Raw genomic sequence first — 9,485 nt, forward strand, 5'->3', positions numbered from 1 at the left:
GCTACTGAAGGCAGAGAGGAGGGAGAGAGGGAGGGAAGAAGAGAGGAGGGAGGGGGAGGGAGGAAGGAGGACGGAGGGCTTATTTGAAGATTCAGTCTCTGGTGGAGGGAGGGCATGGTGGTGGGATCTTGAGGCAGCTGGTCACCTTGACTCTACAGTCAGGAAGCAGGGAGAGATGGACTCTGCCGTTCAGCTCATTTTTTCCTTTTCCTCTAATCCAGGACCCCAGACCATAGGATGTTGCTGCCCACATTTAGAGCAGGTCTTCCAATCTCAGTTAACTAGGAACTCCATTAAGACACAAGACTCGGGGTCATCTCCTAGGTGACTTATGAAGGCCACCATTCATGTTACCATAAGCCATTACAGGAGTTGAGTTAATGCACCCCACTTTATCTGAGCCCCCACCCCCACCCCAGGGCATGTTATCATTAAAGGGACCTGGAGTACAATCAGCCTAGCCCAACCTGCCATGCTCTGTGTTTCTCTGTGTCTGGTTCTGTCTGAAGTCCAAGGCAGCATTCAGCTACATAGGGATGAACAACTCCCACAGAGAACATTTCCTGGATCTGTGAACCACTCCTGACATGAACAGAGGACCTCAGAAGGTGGACAAATTCATAATAAGAAAAACACTTCTAAAAGAGGGAACGTGTGTAAGTGACTTTTGTCCCTTAGCAAGCTGAAGCAGGAAAATTTTGAGTACAAGGCTAGTCTGGGCTACTTAATGAGAGCCAGCCTCAAAAAAAAAAAATTAGAATTATTATCTTCTGAGGAGATGGTTCAGTTGGGTAAGAGCACTTGTGGCACAAGTGTAAGGACCTGAGTTTAGATCCCAGAACCCCTCCCCAACACACACACACACACACACACACACACACACACACACACAGAGCAGAGTACAACCATATAGGCTGATAATCCAGAGACAGGGACATTAGACACTGGACAATCACAGGGACTTGCTGGCCACCAGCCTAGCCAAAATTTGGCAAGCTTTCAAGTTCATTAATAGACTCTGGCTCCCATGCATGCACATGGACACATGCACCTACACACACACAATACATATATAAATATGCAAATTATTTAAAATGTATAGAATACACTGAAAGCTGGGCCTAGCAAAAAACTTATGTGCTGAATTAGAAAGAAGAAAGATTTAAGACTGGTGACATAAATTTCCACCCTGGGAAGCCAGAAGAATTAGACTCTTATGTCCACAGGACGTAGAAGAAAGGAAGCAATAAGGAATAACAGCAGGAATCAATAAGGTTGGAAACAAGAAATCAATAGAGAGAAAAAAAAGTCAATGAAACCAAAATCTGGTCCTTTGCAAAATACTAATAAAATCAATAAGCATTCAGCCAAGCTAACTGGGAAAAAGAAAAAAGGTACCAATTATTAATATTATGATCTAAACAGAGGATGTCACCACAGATGTATGGGGAATAAGTAAACGAAAGAACACCATAAAGAACTCTACCCACATAGTCGATGACTGACACACAGTGGACCACTTTTTTTTATAAACACAACCTGTCAAGACTCACCGAGGTAGCGGACAATCTGAGTGGGCCTATAGTCATTAAAGTTAAATCAATAATTAATCATCTTTCAAAACTGGAAAAGCAACAAGCCCAAATGGCTTCACAGGTGATGTTACAAACATTTAAGGAAGGGTTACATCAAATTCTCTTAAATCTCTTTCAGAATGGAAGCAGAGGAAACATGGCATTCCATGACACTAGCTCAGTGTCCAAACCAGGCAAGAAAATTACAGGCCAGTGTCACTCATGTACCCTCAGAGGCAAAAATCTCCAACAAGATATTAGCAAATCAAGTCAAACAATGTATAAAGACATACACTTCATGGTCAAGTGGGATCTGGACCAGATATGTAAGACAGAATCAACTTTTAAAAGATCAGTTAATAAAATTTATCCCATGAACAGATTAAAGAAGATAAAAACACATGATCATGTCACTAGAATAAAAGTATTTGAGAAAATCCACACCTATTTATGACTTAAAAGCCTCACTAAAAGCCAGACATGATGGTATAAATCTTCAATCCCAGCACTTGGGAAGCAGAGACAAGTGGATCTCTGTGAGTTCAAGGCTCCCCTGGTCTACATAGTGAGCCCAGTGCAGCCAGGGCTATTTGTGGTGGGACTGTCACACACACACACACACACACACACACACACACACACACACACACACAGAGAGAGAGAGAGAGAGAGAGAGAGAGAGCGCCCCAAACAACAATGAAATGTCTCAATAAATGAGGGAAAGAGGGCTATTTCTTTAACTTGATAAATATTATCTATGAAACAGCCACAGTTAACATCAGAGACTAGCCATGGCAAGGAAGCACTCTCTAGACATACTTTTTAGCATTGTATTGGAGGTCCTGGTTAATGCAATAAGAAAAGAAAAGAAAACGAAATGTGTACAGACAAGGCAGGAAGAAATGAAAAAGGCTTCGGAGACTGTCTACGCATCACATGCTAGAGAACTGACGAAAATGTTCTCCAGGAATGAGTAGCCGCTTGCAACAGGGTTATACATGTATGATGATGCTACGAATGCTAATTACTCCTTTCATGTCACCAATGAATATGTGCAATCTGAAGCTAAAGATGCAATGCTTGTGTTAAAGTACTCAAAAATGAAATACTTTTCATTATATGTACATATATATATATATATATGTACACACACACTATATATATATTATAATATATAATATATATATTACATATATATATTATCTAAATGAAAATAGCTACCCAAAAGAACTACGGAGGGAGAGAGGGAGGGAGGTAGAGAGAGAGAGAAGTTATTGTCAAGAAGTCAGTTTCTCAAGACTAAGTGTGTAGAAGGTATTTTGTGAGTGTCAATAAGCTGACTCTTCTTATGAAAAGCCAACAGACCCATAATAGCCAGCACAAGCTTGAAAGCCAAGAAGGCCAGAGGATGACTTCTTTAAGACTTTCTATAATCTATAGTAACTGAGAGTTTTGTGAAAAAACACACCAACTTATTAAAGTAGCAGAATCCAGAATGGACGCTAGAGACCCAGCTAGCTGTGGTTAATTGCTTTGGCAAGGAAGCAAATAAATACACTGCAGTAGAGCAAAGATAGTTTTCTCAACAGACCACACTGGAAACAGTTAAATGTGAGGGCGTGAACTTTGTCAGGAGGCTAATTCACTGGTGACTTCATGGCAGACCTCACAGTTAGGAGATGAGACCCAGTGGAAGGAACGATGCCACTTGGCCACTCTTTTTGAGACAGCAGTTAGCCCTCCTTAGTTAGGCAGTTATGGGAGAATAACCCACGGTAAAACTACAAGCTGGGCAGGTTACATAGGAACAAAGAGTACGGTTTAAGTAACAGTCAGAGGGGCAGATCAACATGAGAATATTCCCTCTGCCAACAATGCTGCCATGAGAGTGAGGATAAACCGTGCGTTGGGTAGCTGTAAGTGCTCAGATAAATGCAAGGCTCTTACCTAAGCATGAAGACTGCTCAAAATCCACCAATCAGGACACAGACTCACCCAAGAGGTGAACATCTGGACAATATGCAAGCGAAAGATGCTCTGTGTATTATGTCATCTGAGGAACACAAATTGGAACAGTGACACATGACTGCACATTTCACAGACTGGGAACCACAGCCGTCCTTCCCTTCTTCTCTTCCTTCTGTCTCTCTGTACTCGTCTCTAAAATTCTCCGCCTGCCTTCCTTTTCCACTGCCCAACCACAGGCTCTCACCTTATCTTGTGCCTGCCCTCACCTGCATATAGACAGCAATACATACATACATACATACATACATACATACACACACACACACACACACATACACACACATACACACTTTGTTTTTTAACTAAACACATTCTTCAACACATGATTTAGCAATCACACTCATTTTTTATTGTTTCAAAAGAGAAAAACTTAGGTCTACACATGGATATTTATAGAAGCTTTACTCATAATTGGCAAAATTTAGGAAGAACTAAAATGTTCTTTCAAAGGTGAATGGATAAACTGTGGTATATCCAGAAAATGGAATATTATTTGAGACTGAACATCAAAGTACTACTGAGTCATGAAAAAGCAGGGGAGTGAGTTAGATGCGCGCACTGTTGTGTGAAAATAGTCAGCTGGGAAGCTGTGGACTGTGGTATTCCAAGCAGAGGAGAATGGTGAGAGAAACAGAGGCAAAGAAGTGATCAAAGGACAGAGTGCATAGAGGATGGGAGTGAAAGACAGAGTGCAGAGGATGGAGGGGAGACAGTACAGAGGTTGGGGGGAGACAGAGTACAGAGGATGGGGGGGAGACAGTGCAGAGGTTGGGGGGAGACAGAGTACAGAGGATGGGGGGAGACAGAGTGCAGAGGATGGGGGAAGACAGAGTACAGAGGATGGGGGAGACAGAGTGCAGAGGATGGGGGGAGACAGAGTGCAGAGGATGGGGGGAGACAGAGTACAGAGGATGGGGGGAGACAGAGTACAGAGGATGGAGGGGAGACAGAGTGCAGAGGATGGGGGGGCAGAGTACAGAGGATGGGGAGGGGGGACTAACTGTGTCTGGTACTATAGTAGTAGATGTAACTTACTATATGTTTGCCCCTCCTAAAGAACAGAGAACAAACCCTGATGTCAGCTGTGAGTCTTCACTGATGACTGCCTTTCACTGAAGGCTCATCTAATACCACTCTGCTTCATAGCAGGGAGGCTATGCATGTGAGAAACTCACAGGCTGTGTGCTTACTTTACTGTGAACTAGGAAATAAAGCCTCTCCCTCCCTTTTCCCTCTCTTTCCCTCCCCCTCGCTCCCTCCCTTCCCTTCCCCTCTTCTCCTCTTTCCTCCTTCTCTCCTTCCCTTTTCCTTCCCTCACCCCTCTCCTCCTCTCTTCTTTACCCTCTTCTTTCTTACTCTCCTCTCTTTCTTCTCTCCTTTCTGCAAGTCTGCACTAAATTCCAAGTCTCTCTTGTTGACTGAAGAGCATTGCTGCCCAGGAAAGCCACAGCCAATGAGCGTCCTCTGGCTCAGGAGGCCACTGTGCTGACATTCCTCTCAGGCTCAGGACTGTGCTACCTGCTCCTCAGATAGCTGATAAATGCCTGCTCTTATCAGCTGATAATGTGGCTCCTTCTGCTAAGGGTCGGGTATGTGGTAGGCCAGGAGCAGTTTACCTTGAAAATGCTGGCAGAGGGCACGCCTCCTCACCCAGTGCTAGGAATCATTTATTAAACCATGCAATAATTTGATGCCAGCCCCTTGGGCTATTGTGCCTAATGACAATATTTGCCTGGACACTGTCTGGCCTCATACTTTCTCAGTTCTTTCTGCTTATCACATCCTTAGGTCCCATGCCGTCAGCTGCCACCCAATGGCATGTGCTGACTCTAGAATTATTTCTGTTCCCTTGCTATTAATTATTGCTCACTACTTGTGAGTTGGAGCCACAGATAATCCAGATCATGTGGACTAAACTAAGAGAGAATGTAAACCCTTCTGGGAGGGCAGAGAGAGTCTGGTATGAATGGAACTCTGACTTTCTGATAAGAAGATTCGTCAGTTCTTAACTTAGCGCTCACAGCTCTGTGTGAACTTTGCCTTTTTTTTTTTTTTTTTTTTAAACTGCCCTGCATCCTAGATAGGAGGAACAAGGAAGCAGCCTACAGGACAGGAGGATGATTCTTTTGATACTTTCCTCAGAAAAATCGCTCGTCGGATAGGCACATGAGAGTTTGGAGTTGTGTGATGGGCTTTGGCCTCTGCCATCACATGCTTTCTGATCTCTATTTTGGAGAAGGAAGGTATTCTGGGTAGCCGAGGAAGCTCTACAGTGCCAGAAAGGTCCATGCTCTTGACTTTGTGACATGATGTTATCATCTATCAAGTTTATATTCAAGACTCATCCAGTCAACTTATTCAAAATAAATCACAAAAACATTGAAAATGTTTCAATTAAGTGTATGGCATTGTATGGGGCCGACTTTGTAGTCATTTTGGGTTGTACCAGGATCCAGGCTGTCCATGGTACACATTGCAGGCATCCTAGTCTCTTCTAGGGCCCTCTTCTATCTTAGATGTTTTAATCATTTTAAATTGTGTATACGTATGGGTGTCTCTGTGTGAGTATGCACAGCTGAGTACAGGTGACCTTGGGGTTCGGGGAGGGTGCCAGAAACCCTAGAGCTTGAGTTCCAGGTAGTGTGAGCCTCCTGGTGTGATGGTTGGGACTGAACTCATGTCCTCTGCAAGAGCCATGCTTGCTCATAATCTCTGGGCCATTATTCCTGCACCACCCCCTTATTTCATAGAAGAAATGTCAATTCAGTGAGATGGCATTGAGATAGAATAGAAATCATTTTAGTGGAGTGTTTGGCAGGTGGCCAGTTGTTCAGATAGCCAACCATCACCTTTCTGTTTGGCTCTGTGTGTCCAGCAGTGTCAAGACCATGGTATATAGAGGACCACGCCATAGAGAAGCCAGAGAAGCCATTGTCTTAGATCTCAGGCAACAGAAACCCTGATTTACAGTGGACCCCTCTTTTTTTGTTTTGTTTTGTTTTGTTTTTTCGAGACAGGGTTTCTCTGTATAGCCCTGGCTGTCCTGGAACTCACTCTGTAGACCAGGCTGGCCTTGAACTCAGAAACCTGCCTGCCTCTGCCTCCCGAGTGCTGGGATTAAAGGCGTGTGCCACCACGCCCGGCTCCCTCTTTATGCAGCCTGGGACTCAGGACACATTCCTCTTTTAGAAGATCTTATTCCTGTTGGCTCTTTCTATGCTGTGTTGGGTTGCACTGTGTTGTGTGTGGTGCCTGAAGGATTAAACATGTAGGGAATCAGTGGTCCCAGGAACCATTTTGCAAAAGCCAAGATCCTTGTCCTTTGGATGCCAAACAGAAGTGCACAGTTTTTTGTTTTTTTTTCTACAATGGAAAATTGTGGCAGTGTAAAGGGAGTGGGGGTGGTGCACTTCCAGACACAATACCTTCCTGTTGCCTCTCTCACCTCTACCCATCTCATCATAGCAAACAGTGTTATACCCACCCAGTAGTTCCAGACATGCATCTTGGTGTCATGCTAGACCCAGACTTTCTCTCATACTCTGTACCCATCAGCCCTTGCTTGGTGGCTGAATCTCTAAGCGATACCTGTGCTCTACTGCTTACCCAACCTGCCTGGAAGGCTGGGATGATTTCCGACTTATTCTGCGCTCTCCGTATCCTCCCCACTCCCCAAGACGTCCCTACCAATAAGCAGATGCGTTGGTAGAAAAACTTTAAATTGGTCCATTATTCTGAGCCACCAAGAACCTTCTCATCAGGGGCAGAACTGGATACCTGCACAGGTTGCTCACCCCTGTGTGCCCTTCTGACTTCATTCTATCTTTGTGCTTCTCACACATGCTCTACTGTTCCCATCCAGGATCTTTGACTTGTTCTTGCCTTTGCCTGGGCACCCTTACCCGGAGTTTCCTGTGCCAAGTTCCCTCTCCTCCTTAGCCTAAGCTAAGTGGTCCCTTCCTCTGAGAGGCTTTTCTCCGGTATCCTCATTATCCCTCCTCCATAAGATAGTCTTCTGCATTGGTTCTCTAGCTGAGCCGAGGCAGCCATCATTGAGTCACGCTCCTGGGAGCAGCACCAGCAGACTCTTGGCTCATCAAGCGAGACTTGTGTGGAACGGCTCCTCTGATCCATTGTCAGTGACTCATCTTGATGGAATCGATATTTGTCCATTTCTTCCTGGGAATAGTTAGCTACCAAATTGTTCCCTCCCCCTAAGAGAAAATGACAGCTGATATGTTTGTTGAGAAAGAAGGAAGATTCCCTGGCTGGGTCAAAGGAAAGGTTTTTAACCAAGAAGTCGGCACCACAGTAGAAGGGAAGATGGAAAGGCATGGGCTGTACTCTTCTGGAAGTTATGAGTCCAGCAGGAAGCCACTGCTCGGTTAAGGTTGGTGGGACAGGGAGGAAGTCATGTCGGCAAGTGTCTGATGAGAGCTGCAGTGACAGATATGGGCCACCTTGCAGGACTGAGAATCCAGAGAGAACAAGGCAAAGCAGGGCAGGGCAGGGCAGGGCAGATGAGGAAACACCTCACTTGCTCCATCTTTGACTTATTAGAGGGCTTCCAGGTTGGGGAGAAAGGAGCTTAAGGATTCTGCTGGGTAACCCACAGAGGTCAGCCTCCGAGCCCCACCCCAGAACCAGAGGAAGACAAGGTGGTGGCCTGGAGTGAGGCAGATAACTATCAGACTGGGTTGGCAGCCAGTGGTCTTTGTTTTATAAATCAGAGGCTCAGCAGGACTCAAATAAACATACATTAACTGACATCCCTAGGCTGGTCCCTCCTTCTCCCTCCATATTGGCAGCCTCCATGCAAGCAGGCAGGGCTAGCAGTGTGGCTTCTCCCTGGCCTCAGCAGGGCAGCTGCTTTGCTGTTATTATTCTGGGGGGCCCTGTCCCCGACCACTGCCAGCCTCCCTTGCAGGGCTCTGAGAGTGCAGAGGCCACAGAATGGAGGGAGGAGAAGCCTTTTAGAGAGAGAGCAGGGGCCAAAGGCCACTAAGACATTAACAAGGACCAGGGAGGGGTTGTCACAGCAAGAACTTTAATTCTGTGCTAGTTTCACGGTTCAGTCCCCGCCTCTGCCACGGGGTTAAGAAGAAAAAGAAGATCGCTCACTCTTTACTTACAAGTGGAACAGAGGAAGGGCTGAGAATTAGAATGGTCTTTCTCAGCACAGCTGCGAACTTGAACTCTGGTGACCGGAAGGACCACTCGGGCTGAAAGCACAGATTGCAGATCTCTGGATGTCCACGCTTGCAAGCTTGATGAAACTTCTTCTCTTTTCTTGCACGCTGGTCCAGCGAGAAGCACACATTTCACAAAGCAGAGCACCTTTAGCTCTTTCCCACCGCCACTCCATTTTGACAGCCTCTGGGATTTAGGAATGCCTTTCTAAATTTTGTTTTTGAGATTATAATGTAATTAAGTCATTTCTGCCTTCCCTTTTCCTCTCTTCAAACCCTTCCATGATCTCCTCTTCACTCCACTGCTGTCCATGGCATCTTTGTTCATTAATTGTTAGTGTGTGTGTGTGTGTGTGTGTGTGTGTGTGTGTGTGTGTGTGTGTGTATAACATGTTCAGTCTGTGCAACGTTACTTGTATGCATGCTTTCAGGGCTGACCATTTGGCACTGGATAACCTATTGGTGAGCTCTTCACTGGGGAGGACTGCACCTCCCGTTCCCAGTCTTTGCTCCGTTGCTTATAGGTCTTCGTGTAGGGTTAAGGCCTCAGGGACTTTTCCCTGTCCACTTTGGCATGTCCTCTTTTTGCTGTCATCCTTGTTCAGTTTGGGTGGTCATGTTGGTGAGACTTTATGGGACTAGCTATTGATACTACTAGGAGACACAATCTCGCAGCAAGCTTCCTAACCCTCTG

Source organism: Mus musculus, chromosome 11, assembly GCF_000001635.26.
Source record: "Mus musculus strain C57BL/6J chromosome 11, GRCm38.p6 C57BL/6J".
Lineage (NCBI taxonomy): Eukaryota > Metazoa > Chordata > Mammalia > Rodentia > Muridae > Mus > Mus musculus.